This window comes from Dasypus novemcinctus, chromosome 8 (genome assembly GCF_030445035.2).
Source record: "Dasypus novemcinctus isolate mDasNov1 chromosome 8, mDasNov1.1.hap2, whole genome shotgun sequence".
In the NCBI taxonomy this organism is placed as follows: Eukaryota; Metazoa; Chordata; class Mammalia; order Cingulata; family Dasypodidae; genus Dasypus; species Dasypus novemcinctus.
Window position 1 is genome coordinate 67,198,694 of NC_080680.1, and position 4,594 is coordinate 67,203,287.

The following is a 4,594-nucleotide window of genomic DNA, read 5'->3' on the forward strand; positions in this document are numbered from 1 at the left end:
CTCTGAAGCAAACCAAAGAGAAAACTTTTAATAACTTTTTTAATACTTTCCAAAAGTGCTGAATCAATTGCTCCCTGAGAAAGTACAAAATAGAGTAAATTTATTAAAATAAAAGCAATTCCTCCTATGCTTATTCTAAGAGAGAAGTGAAAAGGATGCCTTGCTTTCCATTCAACAGTTTACCTCACCACTAAAATATAGCTGTCTTAGGAATATACCTGAGGCTTTATGCCAAAGCTGGCACAAAACATTTCATTCCAAACCAATAGCAGTTGAACTAAAATTCATTTGAGTTCATAAATTGAAGAGATGCAAATACAAAATTGACATTCCTTTAACATTTTCAAAGATAATAGAAGTATATAGTGAGTGCTTTAACCTAAGTAAACCTGTCACAATGTTGGCAATATTGCTTTCAGCTGTCTTCTAGCAGCATCTCTCATTTGAAATATTTTTCTCAGTTAATTTCTTCTGTTTAATAAAATACTTTAGCATTAAAAGGCCTCAAGGCATGAAGGCATGTTCTTGGGGCCATAAAGCATGTTAAACTCCTCCTGATGCCCAAACAAATCTCAAAAACAGCAGCCATGTTTTGTTATTGCATTCTCACTTGCTCTGTGTTCATTGCTTTTTACTTGATTTAGAATAGGGAAGGGAGAAGTGAAGTCAAAAGATGTGCCAGGTATGCCATCTGGGAACTAGATTTATTTCTCTGAGCCTCAGTTATTCATCTTCAAAAATAGGTAAATATCACTTCTACCTAATTCACTGAGTTTTTTAAGGAACAAAATGAAAATAGTACATTAAAATGCTTTGCAAAGAGAAAAGCATAATGGAAATTTAAGCCATGTACAATTATTGTTATTCTATCTCTTACTTAATATAATTATGTGCTTGCAACTGCAATACAAGGTGTCATAAAACAATTATTGCACATTCAGGCAAGTCTTGGTGTATCTGGGAAGCAGGTACCACAGATGGTTTATGGCTGTCCAGAGAATAAAGACCTGTAAGCCACTAAGAAACCCAATTATCCCATAACTACTGAGGCAAGAGAGAGTGATGACAAACAAAGCTAATTTGATGGCAATCATTAGGAAAGGAGTAGGAAAAATTGATCTAGTCATCTACCAGTCTTTTCAGAATTCTGTATGCTAAAAATCAACTGGAAATCTCATTAAAATACAGGGTCTGATTTGGTAGAGCTGGGGCAGAGCCCAAGAGACTAGATGATGTCTATACTACTAGTCCATGAACCATGTTTTGAATAGCAAAGATACATATTCTAGCCTAGCCCTAAAGGAAATTTGAGCCAGGGTCCTAGGAAGAGAGGGCTATGAATTAAATTAGAGGACAGAAATTAGAGTCATTTTAAGAAATGAGAGCAAAATTTAGGGCTACATTTCTGTCTGATAATAAAATATAATGCATTAGAGTTGGTGGGGCATTTCCTACCCTAGCACAGGCACAGGAGATTCTGGAGTAGAAGAAAGGGCTGATACTGTTTATTCCAGAGTAAGTGATCACAAGAGAGGTGACAACAAGTAAGAACTGCCTCTTAAAGTTAATGGGTTGGCAGGTGTCTTAGTTTGCCATAGGGTTGCTGATGCAAAGTACCAGACATGGGCTGGCTTTTATAATGAGGATTTTATTGAGGGTAAAAGCTTACAGTTCTGAGGCCATGAAATGTCCTAATCAAAGCACCATCAGCTACTGGTGACCCTGGGGTCCTGCCATGAGGTGAAGCAAGTGCTGATGTCCCTGCCTTCCCCTCTGGTATCACTGTCACCTGGAGTACAGCTGTAGGCAAGTAGGCATAGGACTTGTCTCTTTCTGGACCTCCTCTCTCAGTCTCGGCTGTTCTGCTTCCTTCAATAATTTAGTTATCGGCTATCAGGCATGTGGCTTGTCTATTTAGCCCTCAGCTGCTCCATGAGCCCAGCCTCTTGGAGGTTTAGTGGTTAAGTTTTGGCTGCTAACTATCCTCAGGTCCTCTCTCACATGGCAGGTTCAGAAATAGCAGCTTCCAGGGAACAGAGGTGGCTCAAGCCATTAAGTGCCTCCCTCCCACATCAGAAGTCCTGGGTCCAGTTTCTGGTGCCTCCTAAAGACACAGCAAGTGCAAACAATGAGGGAGTGGGGAGAAATAAATAAATAAATAGCAACTTCCTTTCTTTATGTGTATCTCTCTGTGTCTCCATTTATATAAGACCCAGCAAGAGGGTAGAGACTCAACCTGAGTCACACCTCACTGACATAGTCCAATCAAAAGGGTCACACACCCACAGGAATGGATTAGTTCAAGAATGTAATCTCTTTCTTTTGGGTATTCATAAAAGAGCTTCAAACTGTCACAGCAGAGGGAAAAACTGGTCACCACTGTGAGGTTGAAGAAAGAGATAAAGAGATGGTCATGGCCAGTCAAGAGGAAGTGAGACTTTCTAGTGACACCATGAGGACCATCATGAAGAGGTTCAGGTTGAGATTCCAGCAATACTGGTGGGGCACATTGAGTCACAATATTTGTTGCTGTTATTGTGAGCCTGGTAGCTTCAATCTGATGACATTTGGGGAAATGTGAGTTTTGTGATCACTTACATATTGTCCTTACTATCATAATTAATATCAGCATCCTCATCAAAAGGATGATATGTTGAGATGGTCATTGGAAATCAAACACTCCCAAGCTGCCCCTCTCTTGAGGGCAGAAGCACTATATCCGTGTAAAAACTGGAGGGCCAGTTGGGGTACAATTTTTTTTAAGTGAGTTCAATTATTTATTTATTTATTTCTCTCCCCTTCCCCCCCACCCCGCCCCAGTTGTCTGTTCTCTGTGTCTATTTGCTGCGTGTTCTTCTTTGTCTGCTTCTGTTGCTGTCAGCAGTGCAGGAATCTGTGTTTCTTTTTGTGGCATCATCTTGTTGTGTCAGCTCTCCGTGTGTGTGGTGCCATTCTTGGACAGGCTGCACTTTCTTTTGCGCTGGGCGGCTCTCCTTATGGGGTGCACTCCTTGCGCATGGGGCTCCCCTACGCAGGGACACCCCTGCGTGGCACGGCACTCCTTGCGCGCATCAGCTCTGCACATGGGCCAGATCCACATGGGTCAAGGAGGCCCAGGGTTTGAACCGTGGACCTCCCATGTGGTAAACGGATGCCCTAACCACTGGGCCAAGTCTGCTTCCTGGGCACAATTTTTATTATACATCAATCTTGTATAAGTAGGAAAGACAAAATCCAGCAAGCAGAAATTTCAGGGGATAAATCTAATATAGTATTTCAGCATTCTCAGCTCAAGAAGCAGTTGAGAAAGAGAAGAGAGAAAGAGAAAAAAATAATATGCAAAGAATTCAAATGACTAAGAAAACCAAAACAGTAAGTTTTGAGAAGTCATCAACATAGGTGCTTTCCTGGAGACTCCCACATACTTTACCTTTCCAAATAGGATATTCTGTATTAAAGAACCATGCTCTCCCTTCTGCCTCCATACAGATTATTCATTACATCCAAGTGATCTTCTACCATGGTATCTCAACACACCTAATTGTTAGATTATGGGGAGAAAAAAGATGTGGCGTTACAGCTGGTGCGCAGGAAATTATGCATGAATCACAAACTATTATCTAAATATTCCAGCCTGAGAGTAAAAATGCTACTAATGAGAGTGTCCTACACATGGGCATTATTTATTTCTTTAGCCAGTGCTGTGCTAGGCACTGGAGTTGCAGCATGAACAAAACATAACTGTCAATATGATGATTATCACGTAGCAGAGAGAGGGAGAGATAAAAGAAAATAGATATATCAGAAGACATATATGTTATGGTGGGGGAAAAAATAACCAGGAACTGAATTAGAGAGCAGCAAAGGGGACCTACTTTAGAAGGGTGGTCACAGAAGTCTTTGCCAAGATGGTGATGTGCAAGAGGATACGGTTAGAGAATGAGAACAAAGGGGAGTTGACTCAGCAGAAAGATGTTTGTAAAAACCTGAGGCAGGAAAGAAGCTGGTATGTTCAAAGAATCAAAGAGAAGCCAATGTGGTTGGAAAGTGATTGTCAAGTGTGTCACAGTAGAGGGCAAAAAGGGTTTTATCCATCTGTTCCTGGATTCAATGAACATTTATTTAACACCAACTCCATCAAGTACTCCACTACAGCAAAGCAAACAAGCTCTCATGCAGTTTATATCCAGGCAAGGGAGAGGTACACTCATGATATGACATCACAAGTTAATATGGGAGAAATACAGGAAGCCATTGGAAGACACAGGGAGTGGGAGGGGGCACTTTCCAGATTTCTTTTAAGTCATTATCCTTATAACTTGTGACTTTTTACTTGTGACAAAATCAATTATATTACTCTAACACTATTATCTCCATTGGAATATTAGATATTTTAAATCACTTCCAAAGTTTAAATATGTGTTCTTCACTTCCAATATTTCCACTCCAATTGGCAATATGTGTGAAAAGTTTAAAGGAAATGCAAGTTGAACTGCCTGATTCTTAAATTTTTCTCAGCCTGAAACCTAGAAATGCCATCCATTCTTTCTGAGTTCCTCTATAATTTCATGACCATTCATTGGACAGGTTACTA